This window comes from Entelurus aequoreus, linkage group LG04 (assembly GCF_033978785.1).
Source record: "Entelurus aequoreus isolate RoL-2023_Sb linkage group LG04, RoL_Eaeq_v1.1, whole genome shotgun sequence".
Classification (NCBI taxonomy): domain Eukaryota; kingdom Metazoa; phylum Chordata; class Actinopteri; order Syngnathiformes; family Syngnathidae; genus Entelurus; species Entelurus aequoreus.
The window spans coordinates 12,967,264-12,992,263 of record NC_084734.1 but is presented as its reverse complement, the minus strand read 5'-3'; the positions used below and the strand labels follow the sequence as shown (position 1 = coordinate 12,992,263).

General features: G+C 33.4%; 1 protein-coding gene across 1 annotated transcript in view; it reads right to left on the bottom strand.

The window, feature by feature from the left end:
* Positions 1-3,742, bottom strand: part of prss23 (serine protease 23) — an 18,996-nt gene extending 15,254 nt beyond the window's left edge. Inside the window, exon 1 of the mRNA XM_062043430.1 lies at positions 3,465-3,742. The gene's annotated coding sequence lies outside the window, so the exon portion shown is untranslated. The remainder of the gene's footprint in view (positions 1-3,464) is intronic.
* Positions 3,743-25,000: the final 21,258 nt, after the last annotated feature.

Here is a 25,000-nt window from a genome sequence, read left to right as displayed (position 1 = left end):
GACACATTGTGAGCAAAAGACTGCTTTTAGTTAAATGTTTTTTGAATTTGTTGTTTGTAATTGGTTTTTAATATTCATTATTTACTTCAAGTTACTACAGTATGTCTTTATGTACACATTTATTTATTTTTTAATTAATTTTGGCCAGAAGGGGCGCATTTTAATTTCTTGCACACACTTGTTATTTCTATAAAAAAAAGCTTGTTGTGAAAAATTGGTTGGAATTTCACAAGAAAAACTTAGAATTTTGGCAGCATTATAATAAAAAGTCGTCATTTTACTCAACGCAAGTCAAAATTTGACAAGAAAAACTGAACATTTGTGCAATATTATGATAAAAGTTGGAATTTTACTCAATAACAGTCGCAATTTTACAAGAAGAGCTTAACATTTTGGCAACTTTATGAAAAGAGGCGTGACTTCACTCGACAAAAGTCACAATTTTAGAAGAAAACTTTAGCATTTTGGTAATATTATGATAATAATCGGAATTTTACTTGGCAAAATGATGACAAAAGTCATAACTTTACTCAAAAAATGTCACTATTTTTACGAGAACAACCCAAAAATTGGCAATAGTGATAAAAGGCAGAATTTTATATGACAAATGTCACCATTTTGAATTAAAATGTAATAATTTTACAAGAAAATATTGCGATATTACAGAAACAGAAAGAATATGAGAAATTGTTCCCAATTTTATAAGAAAGAAGTCGACACATTGTGAGCAAAAGACTGCTTTTAGTTAAATGTTTTTTGAATTTGTTGTTTGTAATTGGTTTTTAATATTCATTATTTACTTCAAGTTACTACAGTATGTCTTTATATACATATTTATTTATTTTAAAATTAATTTTGGCCAGAAGGGGCGCATTTTAATTTCTTGCACACACTTGTTATTTCTATAAAAAAAGCTTGTTGTGAAAAATTGGTTGGAATTTCACAAGAAAAACTTAGAATTTTGGCAGTATTATAATAAAAAGTCGTCATTTTACTCAACGCAAGTCAAAATTTGACAAGAAAAACTGAACATTTGTGCAATATTATGATAAAAGTTGGAATTTTACTCAATAACAGTCGCAATTTTACAAGAAGAGCTTAACATTTTGGCAATTTTATGAAAAGAGGCGTCATTACACTCGACAAAAGTCACAATTTTATAAGAAAACTAACATTTTGGCAATATTATAATAATAATCAGAATTTTACTTGGCAAAATGATGACAAAAGTCATAACTTTACTCAAAAAATGTCACTATTTTACGTGGACAACCCAAAAATTGGCAATATTGTGATAAAAGTCAGAATTTTATAAGACAAATGTCGCCATTTTGCATTAAAATGTAATAATTTTACGAGAAAATATTGCAATATTACAGAAACAGAAAGAATATGAGAAATTGTTCACAATTTTATAAGAAAGAAGTCGACACATTGTGAGCAAAAGACTGCTTTTAGTTAAATGTTTTTTGAATTTGTTGTTTGTAATTGGTTTTTAATATTCATTATTTACTTCAAGTTACTACAGCATGTCTTTATATACATATTTATTTATTTTTTAATTAATTTTGGCCAGAAGGGGCGCATTTTAATTTCTTGCACACACTTGTTATTTCTATAAAAAAAGCTTGTTGTGAAAAATTGGTTGGAATTTCACAAGAAAAACTTAGAATTTTGGCAGTATTATAATAAAAAGTCGTCATTTTACTCAACGCAAGTCAAAATTTGATAAGAAAAACTGAACATTTGTGCAATATTATGATAAAAGTTGGAATTTTACTCAATAACAGTCGCAATTTTACAAGAAGAGCTTAACATTTTGGCAATTTTATGAAAAGAGGCGTCATTACACTCGACAAAAGTCACAATTTTATAAGAAAACTAACATTTTGGCAATATTATAATAATAATCAGAATTTTACTTGGCAAAATGATGACAAAAGTCATAACTTTACTCAAAAAATTTCACTATTTTACGTGGACAACCCAAAAATTGGCAATATTGTGATAAAAGTCAGAATTTTATTAGACAAATGTCACCATTTTGCATTAAAATGTAATAATTTTACGAGAAAATATTGCAATATTAGAGAAACAGAAAGAATATGAGAAATTGTTCCCAATTTTATAAGAAAGAAGTCGACACATTGTGAGCAAAAGACTGCTCTTAGTTCATTTAATTTTTATTTTTTGTTTGTAATTGGTGTTTAATCTTCATTATTTACTTCAATTATTACAGTATGTCTCTATATACATATTTATTTATACAAGAAAAGCTTAACATTTTGGCAACTTTATGAAGAGAGTCGTAATTTCACTCGACAAAAGTCACAGTTTTATAAGAAAACTTTAAATTTTGGGAATATTATAACAATAATCGGAATTTTACTCTGCAAAGTGATGTCAAAAGTCATAATTTTACTCAAAAAATGTCACTATTTTACGAGAATAACCCAAAAAATCGGCAATATTGTGATAAAAGGCAGAATTTTATATGACAAATTTCACCATTTTTTTAAATTTTTTTGTTTGTAATTGCTTTTTAATCTTCATTATTTACTTCAAGTTATTAAAATATGTCTCTATATACATATTTATTTATTTATTTTTTAAATTAATTTTCAAGTTTCACCTCCTCAAATGGAAGCTACTTTTCCTTCTTCGTGTCTCAAGAAGCGTAGAAATACAAGAAACACACACACACACACACACACACACACACACACACACACACACACACACACACAAAGGCGGTTGTGGTATGAAGAGTGCAGGTGTGTAAAAAGTGAAATGGGACAAGTTGAAACATGGCTGCAAAAAAAAAAAAAAGATCATTATTGCGGACAAAGCTGTAGGGTGTGACACACACACACACACACACACACACACACACACACACACACACACACACACACACACACACACACACACACACACACACACACACACACACACACACACACACACACACACACACACACACACTTGTTGAAATGGACACCCTCTGGAGACTAAAGTGCAGTCTGCTGCAAGTGTCGGTGGCTGAGTCTTAGGAGGTCAGTGAACGCACCACAAGATGAAGGCAACATGCATGCTGCTGACACTTACAAAACCAACGCGCCAGTTTCATTAAACGCAACAAAAGCTCATTTTCTAGTCCCCAATTTTGTCGGAAAGCACAAGATTAAAAATGATCACACCTTAAAACGTGTTTTTTTGAGGGTTTTGGGTGTTAATTTTGGCCGGAACACACTGAAAAAAGACTGAAAACTGGAGGAAAATATGCCATTTCCAACAGTCCCTGAACACAACACATGTGACTTCCACTGTCAGCTGTACTTCTGAGGAAATCAAGTGGAATTTTATTAGATATTGCCTGGAATATTATTAGATATTACCTGGAATATTATCAGATATTACCTGGAATATTACTAGATATTACCTGGAATAGTATTAGATATTACCTGCTCGATCACGCACTGCCGTCCGTCTTCATGGCGTCCATGACTCAAACACCAGGATGAAAGTCCCAGGTGTGGCTCCTCTCACATGCCTGCGGGGAGAAAAAAAGGCAGCCAAGAAGGAGGTGAAGTTCCTTTCCGAGGGGAGAAAAGTTAGTCCCACGCACGCTTTGGGACGCGGAGTGTGGAAAAGACGCTCCGCGACATGAGGAGTCTCCTCTCATCAATGAGCGTCTCTCTGGAAGGAACCTGCCACAGTCCCGGGCTACTGCTGCCTGCCTGCTGGGTCCTAGTGCCTGCCCTGTTCACATGCGAGTCCTTCTCTTTTGAGTTAACCAATCAAATCAAACTTTCAACACATTTCACAAATTCAACTGAAAAATATAATTGTATGAAAATATAATATAAATATATTAGTTCATTCAATTATTATTATTTTTTTGTCAAATGCAACATTTTTCCTAAATGCTCTTACTCCTTTATGCTAGGAATCATTTAAACAATATTAAAATTTAAAAAATGAATACAAATACATGAACAAAATGTTATTCTCCTTTAAAACAACAGAGCATCAATTTTAATAAAAAATATAATCCCGATTTTTTTGATTAAAATAGATTAATTTTTTTTTTTTTAAAGTTTTCTTTTGTCCAATTAAACATTTTTCTTAAATTGTGTTAATAATTTTTGGGATTTTTTTTAATGCTTCGAATTGGCAAAACAATACTTGGTGTCTGTAATCATAACAACAAAAATATAAAATATTTTTTTTAAAATATTTTTTTCTTAAATGCCCTTACTCCTTTTTAGGACCTTTATGCTATACATACAATATTAAAATTAAAACAATGAAGACAAATAAAATATGTGTACAACATTTTTTTCTTCTTTACAAAAACAAACAAGAAAGCATCAATTTTAATAACAAAATATATATAGTACCGATTGTTTTGTGATAAAAATACAATAATTAATAAAAAAAAAACAAATAAATACATTTCTTGAATTGTCTTAATCAATTTTAATATGTTTTTATGCTTGGAAACACAATACTTCGTTTCTGTAATCATAACAACAAAAATATTTAAAAAAGAATAATATATAACACTGGTATAAAATACTTTTCTCCTTAAAGAACAAAAACAAAAGAAAAAGGAAAGCATACATTTGATTTAAATATATAATTCTTTCAAAACACATTCAGAGTCCTTTTTTTTGTCAAATTCAACATCTTTCTTAAATGCTCTTACTCCTTTTTAGGACCTTTATGCTAGGAAACATTTGAACAATATTAAAATTAAAACAATGAATAAAAATACGTGAACAAAATGTTATTCTCCTTTAAAAAAAAAAAACAAGAAAGCATCAATTTTAATAAAAAATATAATCCCGATTGTTTTGTGATAAAAATACATTATTATTATTATTTTTAAGTTTTCTTTTGTCCAATTAAAACATTTGACTTAAATTGTGTTAATAACTTTTGGGATTTTTTTAAAGTTTCGAATTGGAAACACAATAATTGGTTTCTGTAATCATAACAACAAAAATATTAAATATTTTTTTTAAATATTTTTTCTTAAATGCCCTTACTTCTTTTTAGGACCTTTATGCTAGGAAACATTTTAACAATATTAAAATTTAAAAAATGAAGACAAAAAAAATGTTTTTCTCCTTTAAAAAAACAATCAAGAAAGCATCAATTTTAATAAAAAATATAATATCGATTGTTTTGTGATAAAAATACAATAATTAATAAAAAAAAACACATTTTTCTTGAATTGTCTTAATCACTTTTAAGATTTTTTTATGCTTGGAAACACATTACTTGGTTTCTGTAATCATAACAACAAACATATTAAATAAGGAATAAAATATAACACTGGTATAAAATACTTTTCTCCTTAAAAAACATAAACAAGAGAAAAAGGAAATAATATATTTGATTTAAATATATAATTCTTTCAAAACACATTCAGAGTCTTTTTCTTTTGAGTTAACATATCAAATCAAACTTTTAACAATATTTCACAAATTCAACTAAAAAATATAATTGCATACAAATATAATACAAATACATTAGTTCATTCAATTATTATTATTTTTTTTGTCAAATTCAACATCTTTCTTAAATGCTCTTACTCCTTTTTAGAACGTTTATGCTAGGAAACATTTGAATAATATTACAATTAAAACATTGAATAAAAATATGTGAACACAATGTTATTCTCCTTTAAAGAACAACAACAAAGCATCAATTTTAATAAAAACTGTAATACAGATTGTTTTGTGATAAAAATACAATAATTAATTAAAAAAACAAAACATTTTTCTTGAATTGTCTTAATCACTTTTAAGATGTTTTTATGCTCGGAAACACATTACTTGGTTTCTGTAATCATAACAACAAAAATATTAAATAAAAAATAAAATATAACACTGGTATAAAATACTTTTATCCTAAAAAAAAAAAAAAGAAAGCATAAATTTTATTTAAATATATAATTATTTCTAAACACATTCAGAGTCTTTTTCTTTTGAGTTAACATATCAAATCAAACTTTCAACAATATTTCACAAATTCAACTGAAAAATATAATTGCATACAAAGAAATTTATTAGTTCATTCAATAATTTTTTTTTTTTGGTCAAATTATAAAAAAATATATAAATAATAACATAAATCACTGGTATAAAATACTTTTCTCATTAAAAACAAAAACAAAAGAAAAAAGAAAACATCAATTTGACTTTAATATATAATTCTTTCAAAACATATTCCTTGATTACATTTATAAAATAATATTTTGTTCAATTCAGCATTTTTCTCAAATTCTCTTAATCATTTTATGTTTTTTTGTCTTGGAAACATTTTAACCACAAAAATATTAAATGAAAAAATACAATTAAAATAATATACTGGCACTGAACAATTCTTGCAGCACTTTTTAATGTACATCATTGTTTTTTTAATGTTATAATGTTTGGGCAACAGCCATCACAGAACTCAGAGACAAGCTTGTCAAACAGGAGAGGTCACCTCAAAAAAACAGCAGCAAAGCACATAAAAGGTGAAATTCTTACTTAACGGTAAATAAAGACATCATATCAACATAAATATTGACATAAGACCAATTTTCAGAATAATTGTATGTAAGTTATCACAAAATGTTCTGTTTCCATGAGTTCCCGGCGAGAGGACAAAAGCTGTCCTTGATCTTACCAAGCAAAAGGCTTGTAAAACTCCACTGTGTAGATGGGAAGCGACATGAAGGTGTCGGTTTCTTTGATCTGTTGTAATCCACAGGAAGATCTTGTCTTGACCCGAGATCTACAAAGCGGAGAGGAAGCAGGATCTGACGCAAGCTCCAGGCATCTTTTCTTTGAACTGTTTTGTGACCGAGGGCAACGGCTGTTTACGACCCGCTCTCCCCTTAGAAACAGCTGTTGCCATGTAATCAGGGAAAGTCCAAATAAAAGAGGAGGCGTGCAATCCTTTCGTCAGAGCGTAGTGGAAGACTGTACAGCCCAGACGTTGAATCCTGTCTCTGTTTAATTCCTTGCTTCTTGTCTGTTTAATAGATGTCATCGGTGTTTCAACCTGACACCAATGAAAGGAATCGCAGACAACAACTCAGTAAGACAGAATCAAAGGAAGTTTCTTGAAAGAGTGGCAGTCACATTGGGACACGAGTACAACAGGAAGACACTTATATGCAAAACATAACACTATAGGAGTGGGAAGAACTGTAAGGGGGAGCAGAAAAATAAAAGTTTGTACGTTAAATCCTGTAGTACTACCAAACCCTCAAATGTACAACGCCGCTCTTCAAAAGTACATTTGAGATTCTTTTTGTGAAATCTAAGAGGGTAAAAATATCAGAATATAAAAATAGTTAAGTCAAGTTCTTACTTTGTGGACAAATTCTTCATCAGCGCCCAGAGTCCTGGAAGATACATAAAACCTTTCCCTTCTGACATTGACTTCCAGCTCCCTGCAGGATCTCGGGGAACCTGTGGAATTTGGAAATATGCGTGAGTCGGTAGGTCTGTGGGATAGATGGGCTGGGGGTGCCAACTCAGAGCGCTCAGTCACAGCGACGGTGCTTTCAGGAATGTGGAGGAATCTCCCAACAAGGACACAAGTCAGGCTGGAGGCACAATGTGGACCTTGTGGTCTCGGGTTCCCCTCCTGCAACCTCTACCTATTCTCTTCATCTGATAGAGACCACAATCCCAACTATTATCTCCGTACAGGCCAACTTTTGGACACAGCTCCTGTATCGGACGCCTGTGTACCTAATGAAGTGACCGCTGGGCACACAAAAGATTAGATAAAAAGACTAGATTTTAGGGAATAAATACTAAAAACTAGTGAAAGGATCTGTCCATGCAACTAGTTCTTTTTACTTGATAAAACATCCTAAGTTAAGATTTGTATATCTATAAATTAGCAGGACTTTTAAGACGGAAAAAGGCATTTTATTCTGAAAACAAATATTATTCAAATGAAGCATCCTCGGGATGTTGCAGAATCTTTCAACAAGATTTTAACATTTTTGAATTAGAATAGAGAACATACTTAAAGTAAGATTGTGATGAAAAGTCAATGACTAAAAATAACTAAATAGCGCTTAAAACTAGGTGTACCTAATGAAGTGACCGCTGAGCACACAAAAGATTAGATACAAAGACTAGATTTTAGGGAATAAATGCTAAAAACTAGTGAAAGGATCTGTCCATGCAGCTAGTTCATTTTACTTGATGAAACATCCTAAGTTAAGATTTGTATATCTATAAATTAGCAGGACTTTTAAGATGGAAAAAGGTATTTTATTCTGAAAACAAATATTATTCAAATGAAGCATCCTCGGGATGTTGCAGAATCTTTCAACAAGATTTTATTTTATTTTATTTAGAATAGAGTAAATACAATTATTCATGCTTAATGATGTAAAGTCAATGACTAAAAATAAGTAAATAGCTCTTAAAACTAGGTGTACCTAATGAATTGACCGCTGAGCACACAAATATTAGATAAAAAGACTAGATTTTAGGGAAAAACTACTAAAAACTAGTGAAAGGATCTGTCCATGCAGCTAGTTCTTTTTACTTGATAAAACATCCTAAATTAAAATTTGTATATCTATAAATTAGCAGGACTTTTAAGATGGAAATAAGTATTTTATTCTGAAAACAAATATTATTCAACTTGCAATTGTTAAATGAAGCAGAATCTTTCAAAAAGATTTTCACATTTTAACATTTTTAAATTCGAATAGAGAAAATACAATTATTCAATCTTAAAGTAAGATTATGATTATAAAAATAAGTAAACAGCTCTTAAAACTAGGCGTACCTAATGAAGTGACTGCTGGGCACCCAAAAAATTAGATAAAAAGACTAGATTTTAGGGAAAAATTTCTAAAAACTAGTTAAAGGATCTGTCCATGCAGCTAGTTCTTTTTACTTGATGAAACATCCTAAGTTAAGATTTGTATATCTATAAATTAGCAGGACTTTTAAGATGGAAAAAGGTATTTTATTCTGAAAACAAATATTATTCAAATGAAGCATCCTCGGGATGTTGCAGAATCTTTCAACAAGATTTTAATTTTTTTTAAATTAGAATAGAGAAAATACAATTATTCATGCTTAATGATGTAAAGTCAATGACTAAAAATAACTAAATAGGGCTTAAAACTAGGTGTACCTAATGAAGTGACCGCTGAGCACACAAAAGATTAGATAAAAAGACTAGATTTTAGGGAATAAATACTAAAAACTAGTGAAAGGATCTGTCCATACAGCTAGTTCATTTTACTTGATGAAACATCCTAAATTAAAATTTGTGTATCTATAAATTAGCAGGACTTTTAAGATGGAAATAAGTATTTTATTCTGAAAACAAATATTATTCAACTTGCAATTGTTAAATGAAGCAGAATCTTTCAACAAGATTTTCACATTTTAACATTTTTAAATTAGAATAGAGAAAATACAATTATTCAATCCTAAAGTAAGATTATGATTATAAAAATAAGTAAATAGCTCTTAAAACTAGGCGTACCTAATGAAGTGACTGCTGGGCACCCAAAAAATTATATAAAAAGACTAGATTTTAGGGAAAAATTTCTAAAAACTAGTGAAAGGATCTGTCCATGCAGCTAGTTCTTTTTACTTGATGAAACATCCTAAGTTAAGATTTGTATATCTATAAATTAGCAGGTCTTTTAAGATGGAAAAAGGTATTTTATTCTGAAAACAAATATTATTCAAATGAAGCATCCTCGGGATGTTGCAGAATCTTTCAACAAGATTTTTTTTTTTTTTAAATTAGAATAGAGAAAATACAATTATTCAATCTTAAAGTAAGATTATGATTATAAAAATAAGTAAACAGCTCTTAAAACTAGGCGTACCTAATGAAGTGACTGCTGGGCACCCAAAATATTAGATAAAAAGACTAGATTTTAGGAAAAAAACACTAAAAACTAGTGAAAGGATCTGTCCATGCAGCTAGTTCTTTTTACTTGATGAAACATCCTAAGTTAAAATTTGTATATCTATAAATTAGCAGGACTTTTAAGATGGAAAAAGGTATTTTATTCTGAAAACAAATATTATTCAAATGAAGCATCCTCGGGATGTTGCAGAATCTTTCAACAAGATTTTAACTTTTTTAATTAGAATAGAGAAAATACAATTATTTAAGCTTAAAGTAAGATAATGATGTAAAGTCAATGACTAAAAATAAGTAAATAGCTCTTAAAACTAGGGACATTTCTAGAAATAACATTTTAAATCGTAACAAGTGATTTTTTTTGTCTAAATTGTACTTGTCAGAGTAGTTTTAATACAACATAAATATTATTTGTACTTTTCCTACGTTACTTTGACTTTCATTACAATCCCAAAATGTAATTATCATTATATTTAATTACAATCAATTATTTACCGCTTAGCTTTAGAGACACTTCTTGTCACATGACTCCGTTCGACCAATCCAACGTAAGCACTCCTGACCTTTGACTGCGTTTCACCAATCCAACGGAGCCTGGCAGTCACATGACCGCACTGGAACCACACGCTGAGGCAGCACAACTCTTCAATGTTTACGCAGAAACTATGGAAAAAGAACATTTATATCACGCGCTGTCATCTGTGTCAGTAGAAAAGTTCACATTTCAGCCTACAAGAATTCATAACCTTATTAGTCGACTAATCATAAAATAGTGGATTAATAAAATAGACGTCAGTTGAAACCCTACTTTAAAGAGTGAAAAAACAAAATATTATAAATTTAGCTGAAAAAGCTAGCCTTTTAACGTTAGCATGCGAACAGGTAGCATTTGTCAAGTAACAAAATATATGACACTGAGGTCTATACCTGCTACATTAGCTAATATTATCATGCAAAAATACTGACTGTAGCATGCGTCAAGCACCAAAATATAAAATTTTGCAATGTATATCTGAAAAATATGTTGAAAATGCTAGCATGGTAACGTTAACATACCTCAGGTACCAAAATATGACCCTGGTGTTTAACTATAAATTTAGCTAAAAAAAAAAAAAGCTAGCCTAGTAACATTGGCATGCTAACAGGTAGCATTGGTCAAGTAACAAACCATCTGACACTGAGTTCTATATCTGCTATATTAGCTAATGTTAGCATGCAAAAATACTGACTGTAGCATGCATTAAGCACAAAAATATATTACTTTGTGATGTAGTCTTGAAAAATGTGTTGAAATGCTAGCATGGTAACGTTAACTTACATCAAGTAAGTAATTATAAATTTAGCTAAAAAAGCTAGCATGCTAACAGGTAGCATTTGTCAAAAGTAACAAAATATCTGACACTGACGTCTATACCTGCTAAATTAGCTAATGTTAGCATGCAAAAATACTGACTGTAGCATGCGTCAAGCACAAAAATATATTACTTTGCGATGTATTCTTGAAAAATGTGTTAAAATGCTAGCATGGTAACATTAACATACATCAAGTACCAAAATATGACCCCGGTGTTTAACTAAAAATTTTGCTAAAAAAGCTAGCCTACTAACATTAGCATGCTAACAGGTAGCATTTGTCAAAAGTAACAAAATATCGGACACTGAGGTCTATACCTGCTAAATTAGCTAATGTTAGCATGCAAACATACTGACTGTAGCATGCGTCAAGCACAAAAATATATTACTTTGTGATGTATATCTGAAAAATGTGTTGAAAATGCTAGCATGGTAACGTTAACATACATCGAGTACCAAAATATGACCCTGGTGTATAATTATAAATTAAGCTAAAAAAGCTAGCATGCTAACAGGTAGCATTTGTCAAGTAACAAAATATATGACACTGAGGTCTATACTTGCTAAAATTAGCTAATGCTAGCATGCAAAAATACTGACTGTAGCATGCGTCAAGCACCAAAATATATTACTTTGCGATGTATTCTTGAAAAATGTATTAAAATGCTAGCATGGTAACGTTAACATACATCAAGTACCAAAATATGACCCCGGTGTTTAACTAAAACTTTTGCTAAAAAAGCTAGCCTACTAACATTAGCAGGCTAACAGGTAGCATTTGTCAAGTAACAATACATCTGACATTGAGGTCTATACCTGCTACATTAGCTAATGTTAGCTTGCAAAAATACTAACGTTAGCATGCGTCAAGCACAAAAATATATTACTTTGTGATGTAAATCTGAAAAATGTGTTGAAAATGCTAGCATGGTAACGTTAACATACATCGAGTACCAAAATATGACCCTGGTGTATAATTATAAATTAAGCTAAAAAAGCTAGCATGCTAGCAGGTAGCATTTGTCAAGTAACAAAATATATGACACTGAGGTCTATACTTGCTCAAATTAGCTAATGTTAGCATGCAAAAATACTGACTGTAGCATGCGTCAAGCACCAAAATATATTACTTTGCGATGTATTCTTGAAAAATGTATTAAAATGCTAGCATGGTAACGTTAACATACATCGAGTACCAAAATATGACCCTGGTGTATAATTATAAATTTAGCTAAAAAAGCTAACATGCTAACAGGTAGCATTTGTCAAGTAACAAAATATATGAAACTGAGGTATATATCTGCTAAATTAGCTAATGTTAGCATGCAAAAATACTAACGTTAGCATGCGTCAAGCACAAAAATATATTACTTTGCGATGTATTTTTGAAAAATGTGATAAAATGCTAGCATGGTAACTTCAACTTACATCAAGTACAAAAATATGACCCCAGTGTTTAACTAAACATTTTGCTAAAAAAAGCTATTCTACTAACATTAGCATGCTATCAGGTAGCATTTGTCAAGTAACAAAACATCTGACACTGAGGTCTATACCTGCTACATTAGCTAATGTTAGCATGCAAAAATACTAACGTTAGCATGCGTCAAGCACCAAAATATATTACTTTGCGATGTATTCTTGAAAAATGTGTTAAAATGCTAGTATGGTAACGTTAACATACACAAGTACCAAAATATGACCCCGGTGTTTAACTAAAAATTTTGCTAAAAAAGCAAGCCTACTAACATTAGCATGCTAACAGGTAGCATTTGTCTAATAACAAAACATCTGACACTGAGGTCTATACCTGCTACATTAGCTAATGTTAGCTTGCAAAAATACTAACGTTAGCATGCGTCAAGCACCAAAATATATTATTTTGCGATGTATTCTTGAAAAATGCGTTAAAATGCTAGCATGGTAACGTCAACATACATCGAGTACCAAAATATGAATCTGGTGTATAATTATAAATTTAGCTAAAAAAGCTAGCCTACTAACATTCGCATGCTAACAGGTAGCATTTGTCAAGTAACAAAATATATGACACTGAGGTCTATACCTGCTACATTAGCTAATGTTAGCATGCAAAAATGCTGACTGTAGCATGCGTCAAGCACAAAAATATATTACTTTGTGATGTATATCTGAAAAATGTGTTGAAAATGCTAGCATGGTAACATTAACATACATCAAGTACCAAAATATGACACTGGTGTATAATTATAAATTTAGCTAAAAAAGCTAGCATGCTAACAGGTAGCATTTGTCAAGTAACAAAATATATGACACTGAGGTCTATACCTGCTAAGTTAGCTAATGTTAGCATGCAAAAATACTGACTGTAGCATGCGTCAAGCACAAAAATATATTACTTTGCGATGTAATCTTGAAAAATGTGTTAAAATGCTAGCATGGTAACGTTAAAATACATCAAGTATCAAAATATGACCCTGGTGTATAATTATACATTTAGCTAAAAATGCTAACAGGTAGCATTTGTCAAGTCACAAAGTATATGACACTGAGGTCTATATCTGCTAAATTAGCTAATGTTAGCATGCAAAAATACTGACTGTAGCATGCGTCAAGCACAAAAATATATTACTTTGCGATGTATTCTTGAAAAATGCGTTAAAATGCTAGCATGGTAACGTCAACATGCATCGAGTACCAAAATATGACTAAAAATGTTGCTAAAAAAGCTAGCCTAGTAACATTAGCCTGCTAACAGGTAGCATTTGTCGAGTAACAAAGTATATGACACTGAGGTCTATATCTGCTAAATTAGCTAATGTTAGCATGCAAAAATACTGACTGTAGCATGCGTCAAGCACAAAAATATATTACTTTGCGATGTATTCTTGAAAAATGCGTTAAAATGCTAGCATGGTAACGTCAACATACATCGAGTACCAAAATATGACTAAAAATGTTGCTAAAAAAGCTAGCCTACTAACATTAGCCTGCTAACAGGTAGCATTTGTCGAGTAACAAAGTATATGACACTGAGGTCTATATCTGCTAAATTAGCTAATGTTAGCATCCAAAAATACTGACTGTAGCATGCGTCAAGCACAAAAATATATTACTTTGCGATGTATTCTTGAAAAATGCGTTAAAATGCTAGCATGGTAACGTCAACATACATCAAGTACCAAAATATGACACTGGTGTATACTTATAAATTTAGCTAAAAAAGCTAGCATGCTAACAGGTAGCATTTGTCAAGTAACAAAATATATGACACTGAGGTCTATACCTGCTAAGTTAGCTAATGTTAGCATGCAAAAATACTGACTGTAGCATGCGTCAAGCACAAAAATATATTACTTTGCGATGTAATCTTGAAAAATGTGTTAAAATGCTAGCATGGTAACGTTAAAATACATCAAGTATCAAAATATGACCCTGGTGTATAATTATACATTTAGCTAAAAATGCTAACAGGTAGCATTTGTCAAGTCACAAAGTATATGACACTGAGGTCTATATCTGCTAAATTAGCTAATGTTAGCATGCAAAAATACTGACTGTAGCATGCGTCAAGCACAAAAATATATTACTTTGCGATGTATTCTTGAAAAATGCGTTAAAATGCTAGCATGGTAACGTCAACATACATCGAGTACCAAAATATGACTAAAAATGTTGCTAAAAAAGCTAGCCTACTAACATTAGCCTGCTAACAGGTAGCATTTGTCGAGTAACAAAGTATATGACACTGAGGTCTATATCTGCTAAATTAGCTAATGTTAGCATGCAAAAATACTGACTGTAGCATGCGTCAAGCACCAAAATATATTACTTTGCGATGTATTCTTGAAAAATGTATTAAAATGCTAGCATGGTAACGTTAACATACATCGAGTACCAAAATATGACCCTGGTGTATAATTATAAATTTAGCTAAAAAAGCTAACATGCTAACAGGTAGCATTTGTCAAGTAACAAAATATATGAAACTGAGGTATATATCTGCTAAATTAGCTAATGTTAGCATGCAAAAATACTAACGTTAGCATGCGTCAAGCACAAAAATATATTACTTTGCGATGTATTTTTGAAAAATGTGATAAAATGCTAGCATGGTAACGTCAACTTACATCAAGTACAAAAATATGACCCCAGTGTTTAACTAAACATTTTGCTAAAAAAAAGCTATTCTACTAACATTAGCATGCTTTCAGGTAGCATTTGTCAAGTAACAAAACATCTGACACTGAGGTCTATACCTGCTACATTAGCTAATGTTAGCATGCAAAAATACTAACGTTAGCATGCGTCAAGCACCAAAATATATTCCTTTGCGATGTATTCTTGAAAAATGTGTTAAAATGCTAGCATGGTAACGTTAACATACACAAGTACCAAAATATGACCCCGGTGTTTAACTAAAAATTTTGCTAAAAAAGCAAGCCTACTAACATTAGCATGCTAACAGGTAGCATTTGTCTAGTAACAAAACATCTGACACTGAAGTCTATACCTGCTACATTAGCTAATGTTAGCTTGCAAAAATACTAACGTTAGCATGCGTCAAGCACCAAAATATATTATTTTGCGATGTATTCTTGAAAAATGCGTTAAAATGCTAGCATGGTAACGTCAACATACATTGAGTACCAAAATATGAATCTGGTGTATAATTATAAATTTAGCTAAAAAAGCTAGCCTACTAACATTCGCATGCTAACAGGTAGCATTTGTCAAGTAACAAAATATATGACACTGAGGTCTATACCTGCTACATTAGCTAATGTTAGCATGCAAAAATACTGACTGTAGCATGCGTCAAGCACAAAAATATATTACTTTGTGATGTATATCTGAAAAATGTGTTGAAAATGCTAGCATGGTAACATTAACATACATCAAGTACCAAAATATGACACTGGTGTATAATTATAAATTTAGCTAAAAAAGCTAGCATGCTAACAGGTAGCATTTGTCAAGTAACAAAATATATGACACTGAGGTCTATACCTGCTAAGTTAGCTAATGTTAGCATGCAAAAATACTGACTGTAGCATGCGTCAAGCACAAAAATATATTACTTTGCGATGTAATCTTGAAAAATGTGTTAAAATGCTAGCATGGTAACGTTAAAATACATCAAGTATCAAAATATGACCCTGGTGTATAATTATACATTTAGCTAAAAATGCTAACAGGTAGCATTTGTCAAGTAACAAAGTAGTGGTTAGAGTGTCCGCCCTGAGATCGGTAGGTTGTGAGTTCAAACCCCGGCCGGGTCATACCAAAGACTATAAAAATGGGACCCATTACCTCCCTGCTTGGCACTCAGCATCAAGGGTTGGAATTGGGGGTTAAATCACCAAAAATGATTCCCGGGCGCGGCTACGCTGCTGCCCACTGCTCCCCTCACCTCCCAGGGGGTGATCAAGGGGATGGGTCAAATGCAGAGGACAAATTTCACCACACCTAGTGTGTGTGTGACAATCATTGGTACTTTAACTTTAACTTTAACTTTAACTTTAACTTATATGACACTGAGGTCTATATCTGCTAAATTAGCTAATGTTAGCATGCAAAAATACTGACTGTAGCATGCGTCAAGCACAAAAATATATTACTTTGCCATGTAATCTTGAAAAATGTGTTAAAATGCTAGCATGGTAACGTTAAAATACATCAAGTATCAAAATATGACCCTGGTGTATAATTATACATTTAGCTAAAAATGCTAACAGGTAGCATTTGTCAAGTAACAAAGTATATGACACTGAGGTCTATATCTGCTAAATTAGCTAATGTTAGCATGCAAAAATACTGACTGTAGCATGCGTCAAGCACAAAAATATATTACTTTGCGATGTATTCTTGAAAAATGCGTTAAAATGCTAGCATGGTAACGTCAACATACATCGAGTACCAAAATATGACTAAAAATGTTGCTAAAAAAGCTAGCCTAGTAACATTAGCCTGCTAACAGGTAGCATTTGTCGAGTAACAAAGTATATGACACTGAGGTCTATATCTGCTAAATTAGCTAATGTTAGCATGCAAAAATACTGACTGTAGCATGCGTCAAGCACAAAAATATATTACTTTGCGATGTATTCTTGAAAAATGCGTTAAAATGCTAGCATGGTAACGTCAACATACATCGAGTACCAAAATATGACTAAAAATGTTGCTAAAAAAGCTAGCCTAGTAACATTAGCCTGCTAACAGGTAGCATTTGTCAAGTAACAAAATATATGACACTGAGGTCTATACCTGCTACATTAGCTAATGTTAGCATGCAAAAATACTGACTGTAGCATGCGTCAAGCACAAAAATATATTACTTTGTGATGTATATCTGAAAAATGTGTTGAAAATGCCAGCATGGTAACATTAACATACATCAAGTACCAAAATATGACACTGGTGTATAATTATAAATTTAGCTAAAAAAGCTAGCATGCTAACAGGTAGCATTTGTCAAGTAACAAAATATATGACACTGAGGTCTATACCTGCTAAGTTAGCTAATGTTAGCATGCAAAAATACTGACTGTAGCATGCGTCAAGCACAAAAATATATTACTTTGCGATGTAATCTTGAAAAATGTGTTAAAATGCTAGCATGGTAACGTCAACATACATCGAGTACCAAAATATGACTAAAAATGTTGCTAAAAAAGCTAGCCTAGTAACATTAGCCTGCTAACAGGTAGCATTTGTCGAGTAACAAAGTATATGACACTGAGGTCTATATCTGCTAAATTAGCTAATGTTAGCATGCAAAAATACTGACTGTAGCATGCGTCAAGCACAAAAATATATTACTTTGCGATGTATTCTTGAAAAATGCGTTAAAATGCTAGCATGGTAACGTCAACATGCATCGAGTACCAAAATATGACTAAAAATGTTGCTAAAAAAGCTAGCCTAGTAACATTAGCCTGCTAACAGGTAGCATTTGTCGAGTAACAAAGTATATGACACTGAGGTCTATATCTGCTAAATTAGCTAATGTTAGCATGCAAAAATACTGACTGTAGCATGCGTCAAGCACAAACATATATTACTTTGCGATGTATTCTTGAAAAATGCGTTAAAATGCTAGCATGGTAACGTCAACATGCATCGAGTACCAAAATATGACTAAAAATGTTGCTAAAAAAGCTAGCCTAGTAACATTAGCCTGCTAACAGGTAGCATTTGTCGAGTAACAAAGTATATGACACTGAGGTCTATATCTGCTAAATTAGCTAATGTTAGCATGCAAAAATACTGACTGTAGCATGCGTCAAGCACAAAAATATATTACTTTGCGATGTATTCTTGAAAAATGCGTTAAAATGCTAGCATGGTAACGTCAACATGCATCGAGTACCAAAATATGACTAAAAATGTTGCTAAGAAAGCTAGCCTAGTAACATTAGCCTGCTAACAGGTAGCATTTGTCGAGTAACAAAGTATATGACACTGAGGTCTATATCTGCTAAATTAGCTAATGTTAGCATGCAAAAATACTGACTGTAGCATGCGTCAAGCACAAAAATATATTACTTTGCGATGTAATCTTGAAAAATGTGTTAAAATGCTAGCATGGTAACGTTAAAATACATCAAGTATCAAAATATGACCCTGGTGTATAATTATACATTTAGCTAAAAATGCTAACAGGTATCATTTGTCAAGTCACAAAGTATATGACACTGAGGTCTATATCTGCTAAATTAGCTAATGTTAGCATGCAAAAATACTGACTGTAGCATGCGTCAAGCACAAAAATATATTACTTTGTGATGTATTCTTGAAAAATGCGTTAAAATGCTAGCATGTTAACGTCAACATGCATCGAGTACCAAAATATGACTAAAAATGTTGCTAAAAAAGCTAGCCTAGTAACATTAGCCTGCTAACAGGTAGCATTTGTCGAGTAACAAAATATCTGACGCTGAAGTGTATACCTGCAAAAAATACAAAAAAAAGCTATCATGCTAATATCAGAATGCTAACAATCAGGAAACGGGCCCTTAAAAAATGAGCTAGGGGCCGCACTTTGGACACCCCCGCTCTACCGGCTGTGCCGGACCGTGCGACACATTGAATGGAGTGAAATGGCTGAAGTAGACACCTGTTGTTCCCTGAAGTATACTTCATGACACGCTGAAGACGGAACTTTAGTCACACGGGTTTCCTCCGAGCCTCGCTCACACTTTCCACCGTCGTTCACTTGAAGGAAAGGTGGAAAAAAAGGGAAGGTGTCACTCCTTCAACAGCTGTCGCCTTCATTAGGCGCCTTTTCAGGGGCAGGAGGGAAGCTTCTAGTGACAGAAACTCTGCCTCATTTTCTGTTTTAAGTGGGGTTTTTTTGTGGGTTCCTCTCATTTTCAGCGGTAGCTGACGGTGCGTTCACTTGTCGTGTTTGCGTCGGTTCAAAGGAACTCGTCACGTCGATTGCTCTGCTCACCATGCAAGTTAATTGACGACATAAATGAACACTCAGTAAAGGTTTGGGAACTGAGGAGACACATTTTTGAAGTGGAATTCTTTCCCATTCTTCCTTGATGTACAGCTTAAGTTGTTCAACAGTCTCCCTTCTCATATTTTGGCACCACACATTTTAATGTCTGGACTACAGGCAGGCCAGTCTAGTACCCGCACTCTTTTACTACGAAGCCACGCTGTTGTAACACGTGGCTTGGGATCGTCTTGCTGAAATAAGCAGGGGCGTCCATGATAACGTTGCTTGGTTTGCTCCAAAACCTGTATGTACCTTTCAGCATTAATGGCGCCTTCACAGATGTGTAAGTTACCCATGTCTTGGGCACTAATACACCCCCATACCATCACACATGCTGGCTTTTACACTTTGACCCTAGAACAGTCCGGATGGTTCTTTTTCTCACGACGTCCACAGTTTCCAAAAACAATTTGAAATGTGGACTCGTCAGACCACAGAACACTTTTCCACTTTGCATCAGTCCATCTTAGATGAGCGAAGCATTTCTGGGTGTTGTTGATAAATGGCTGTGGCTTTGCATACGTTGCTTGGATTGCTCCAAAACCTGTATGTACCTTTCAGCATTAATGGTGCCTTCACAGATGTGTAAGTTACCCATGTCTTGGGCACTAATACACCCCCATACCATCACACATGCTGGCTGTTCAACTTTGCGCCTAGAAAAATCCGGATGGTTCCTTTTTCTCACGACGTCCACAATTTCCAAAAACAATTTGAAATATGGTCTCGTCTGACCACAGAACATTTTTCCACTTTGCATCAGTCCGTCTTAAATGAGCGAAGCCTCTCTGGGTGTTGTTGATAAATGGCTGTGGCTTTGCACAGTAGAGTTTTAACGTGCACTTACAGATGTAGCGACCCATTGTAGTTACTCACGGTGGTTCTCCGAAGTGTTCCTGAGCCCATGTGGTGATATCCTTTACACACTGATGTGGCTTTTTGATGGGAGGGATCAAAAGTGCGTAATATCATGCGGTGAATTCTCCAGATTCTCTGAACATTTTGATGATATTACGGAGCGTAGATGGCGAAATCCCTAAATTCCTTGCAATAGCCGGTTGAGAAATGTTGTCCTTAAACAATTTGCTCAGGCATTTGTCGACAAATTTGTGACCCTCGCCCCCGTCCTTGTTTGTGAACGACTGAGCATTTCATGGAAGCTGCTTTTACACCCAATCATGGCACCCACCCGTTCCCAATCAGCCCGTTCACCCGTGGGACGTTCCAAATAAGTCTTTGACGAGCATCCCTCAACTTTCTCACTCTTTTTTGCCACTTGTGCCAGCTTTTTTGGAAACATGTCGCAGGCATCAAATTCCAAATGAGCTAATATTTGCAGAAAATAACAAAGTTTCTCAGTGTGAACGTGAAATATGTTGTATATGCAGTCTATTCAATTGAATATAAGTTGAAAATCATTGTATTTTCTTTTTATTGACCATTTACACAACGTGACAACTTCACAGCTTTTGTTTACTTGTGTCTTAAATAAAAGTGCGTCGTGCATTTTCAAGAAAGTGTTGCAATCGTGTTATTCTCAATTTCTGACGCCGATATGTCCTTATGTTCCTATCGCAAACCCCAAAACAGATGTTTGGACCGGAGCACGGGACCGCCAGTGGGACCGCAGCCTGGGCCGGCTGGACGCAGCCGCAGCAGGAAGGCGTCTTGGTAAGATTCCGCGGGAGTGATTCACGCCGACAGCGAGTGCAAACAGCGGCGTGAAACAAGTCAGCGCGTGTAGCGTCTTACCTTCCACACGCATGCAGCGCCACCGTGGTGGGCCCGGGGGAACAAAGTGGAGTCATTAGGGGATCACAGGGGCCTAATCCCTTAATTGGCTTCATGTTCAAACGAGATGTCTGAGCCTTAACATGTCACTCCTCAAGGGTGTGCTCACACCAGCACTATTTACTGATATAGTGAGAGTGCTCCCACTCCCACTCTCACTGTGAGCACGACTCCTGTAACTCCCACAAAATACAAAACCAGTGAAGTTGTCACGTTGTGTAAATGGTAAATAAAAAGAGAATACAAGGATTTGCAAATCCTTTTCAACTTATATTCACCTGAATAGACCGCAAAGACAAGATATTTAACATTGAAACGGGTCAACTTTGTTATTTTCTGCAAATATTAGCTCATTTTGAATTTGATGCCTGAAACATGTTTCGAAAAAGCTGGCACGAGTGGCAAAAAAGACTGAGAAAGTTGGCAGATGCTCGTCAAAGACTTATTTGGAACATCCTTTGGAACAGGCTAATTGGGAACGGGTGGGTGCCATGATTGGGTGTAAAAGCAGCTTCCGTGAAATGCTCAGTCGTTCACAAACAAGGACGGGGCGAGGGTCGCCACTTTGTCGACAAATGCCTGAGCAAATTGTTTAAGGACAACATTTCTCAACCAGCTATTGCAAGGAATTTAGGGATTTCACCATCTACGCTCCGTAATATCATCAAAAGGTTCAGAGAATCTGGAGAAATCACTGCACGTAAGCCACGGTATTACGCACGGTATTACTGCATCAAAAAGCGACGTCAGTGTGTAAAGGATATCACCACACGGGCTCAGGAACACTTCAGAAAACCACCGTCAGTAACTACAGTTGGTCGCTACATCTGTAAGTGCAAGTTAAAACTCTACTATGCAAAACCAAAGCCATTTATCAACAACACCCAGAAACGCCGCCGGCTTTGCTGGGCCTGAGCTCATCTAAGATGGACTGATGCAAAGTGTAAAAGTGTTCCGTGGTCTGATGAGTCCACATTTGAAATTGTTTTTTGGAAATTGTGGACGTCGTGTCCTCCGGACCAAGAGAAAAAGAACCATCCAGATTTTTCTAGGCGCAAAGTTGAACAGCCAGCATGTGTGATGGTATGGGGGTGTATTAGTGCCCAAGTCATGGGTAACTTACACATCTGTGAAGGCACCATTAATGCTGAAAGGTACATACAGGTTTTGGAGCAACATATGCTGCCAATCAAGCAACGTTACCATGGACGCCCCTGCTTATTTATACTGTATGTATATATATATATATATATATATATATATATATATATATATATATATATATATATATATATATATATATATATATATATATATATATATATATATATATATATATATATATATATATATATATATATATATATATATATATATACATGTATATACATATGTATATATGTATATATGTGTATATATATATATATATATATATATATATATATATATATATATATATATATATATATATATATATATATATATATATAAATGAAGCTGTGAAGCGCTTTGAGTGTCTAGAAAAGCGCTATATAAATCTTATCCATTATTATTATTATTATTATTATTTCAGCAAGACAATGCCAAGCCACGTGTTACAACAACGTGGCTTCATAGTAAAAGAGTGCGGGTACTAGACTGGCCTGCCTGTAGTCCAGACATTGAAAATGTGTGGTGCAATGTGAAGCCTAAAATATGAGAAGGGAGACTGTTGAACAACTTAAGCTGTACATCAAGCAAGAATGGGAAAGAATTCCACTTCAAAAATGTGTCTCCTCAGTTCCCAAACCTTTACTGAGTGTTGTTAAAAGGAAAGGCCATGTAACACAGTGGTAAAAATGCCCCTCTGACAACTTTTTTGCAATGTGTTGTTGCCATTAAATTCTAAGTTCATAATTATTTGAAAAAAAAAAACATGACATATCTTGTCTTTGCAGTCTATTCAATTGAATATAAGTTGAAAAGGATTTGCAAATCATTGTATTCTCTTTTTATTTACCTTTTACACAACGTGACATCTTCACGGCTTTTGGGTTTTGTAAATAGACCAGAATAAATGTCCACTGTGGAGGACGATGGCTCTCCGGGATTGATTGATTGGTTGATTGATTGAGACTTTTATTAGTAGGTTGCACAGTGAAGTACATTAGCAATCCGGGGAGGGTGTTAGTTAGTTTAGGGTTGTAGCTGCCTGGAGGTGAACTTTTATTGCGGTTTTGAAGGAGGATAGAGATGCCCTTTCTTTTATACAAAATAAGAACAAAAGCAATGGTCCGGTCCTTAGCTTTCTGGAAATGTGGCCCCCAGAACTATATAGTTGAATATCCCTGCTCTGAGGGAATGATTCACAACTACAGTGGAACCTCCATTTAAGAATTTGATTGGTTCTTGAACGGGGTTTGTAAATCTAACAAAAGTGAAGCAGACTTACCCGTGAGAAACAATGTCAACATGAATAATGGCTGCCAGCCTCCACACTTTGAACACACTTAGAAGTGCTATATGGTTCTGTATATATATATTTATGTATATACTGTGTGTATATGTATGTATATGCAGTATGTATGTATGTGTATGTATATATATGTGTATATATATATATATATATACACACATACATACATATATATATATATATATATATATATATATATATATATATATATACATATATACATATACATACATATACACATATATACATACATATACATACAGTATATACATAAATATATGTACATTTATATATACATATGCATATATATACATAAATACATACATACACACACACACATGTACACATACATATATACATATAGACACATATATACATATACAGTATATACATACATATAAATATATACATATACACACATACATCATACATATATACATAGAGTATATACACATTAATACATACACATATATACATACACATACATACATACATATATATATACAAACCCCGTTTCCATATGAGTTGGGAAATTGTGTTATATGTAAATATAAACGGAATACAATGATTTGCAAATCCTTTTCAACCCATATTCAGTTGAATATGCTACAAAGACAACATATTTGATGTTCAAACTCATAAACTTTATTTTTTTTTTGCAAATAATAATTAACTTAGAATTTCATGGCTGCAACACGTGCCAAAGTAGTTGGGAAAGGGCATGTTCACCACTGTGTTACATGGCCTTTCCTTTTAACAACACTCATTAAACGTTTGGGAACTGAGGAGACACATTTTTGAAGCTTCTCAGGTGGAATTCTTTCCCATTCTTGCTTGATGTACAGCTTAAGTTGTTCAACAGTCCGGGGGTCTCCGTTGTGCTATTTTAGGCTTCATATTGCGCCACACATTTTTAATGGGAGACAGGTCTAGTCCAGTCTAGTACCCGCACTCTTTTACTATGAAGCCACGTTGATGTAACACGTGGC